Here is a 766-nt window from a genome sequence, read left to right on the forward strand (position 1 = left end):
CCCTGCCGGTCTCGCCGTGCCTCTGGAGCGGCTGACCCCTCCCAGAACGGGCCTCGTTTAGCCCGGAGGGGTCGGTCGGAGGCACGTGCGTCGAGCGGCGGGGGGTGGGCGTGCGTCTCACCGGTGTCGGGGGTGTCGGTCTCGCCGTCGGCCGGTGACCTCCGCGTTTGAGGGCCGGGACGAGTCGTCGGGGGCGCCTGACCTGTCCGCGCTGGCGGTGGTCGTGGCCGGGGTGTAGCGCGAGTCTCGCCCGCCCGGTGGCAGGGTGGCCGTCGTCGTCGTCGTCGTCGTCCGTCCTCGGCTGCCGCGGGACCGCCCTTGTGCTCGGAGGCCTCGGGTGGTGAGATTCCCGCGGTGGGCCGTTGGCGGCGGCGGCGGCGGCGGCGGCGGTGGCCGTCGCCGGGTGCCGGGGCCCCGCCTTTGGGGCATCCCGGCCCGCGGAGGGTTCGCCCTCCCTGGGGCACCCTCGGCTCGCCCCCCGCCCCGCGCTGCCGCCCTTTTTCGTGCCGCCTCCCCTCCTCCGGTCTCGACCCGCGTGGCGGTCGGAGGTTGCCGGCGTTCCTTTGCCTCTCGCGGGGCCCCCCTCGCGGGGGGGCCTCTTCCTCTCCTCCACTTCCCGTCTGTCCACCGGGCTGCTGCCGGCGTCCCGGTCCCGCGGCTCGCCCGCGCTCGGAGGTCTCGCCCGCCGCTGCGGCTCCGGCGGCCAGCGCTTTCGCTCCCTGGGTCCGCCGTCCGCTCGCTCCTCCCGTTGCCGCTCCGCTCTCGC

The sequence above is a fragment of the Sorex fumeus genome, unplaced genomic scaffold (genome assembly GCF_029834395.1).
Source record: "Sorex fumeus unplaced genomic scaffold, SorFum_2.1 ptg000262l, whole genome shotgun sequence".
In the NCBI taxonomy this organism is placed as follows: domain Eukaryota; kingdom Metazoa; phylum Chordata; class Mammalia; order Eulipotyphla; family Soricidae; genus Sorex; species Sorex fumeus.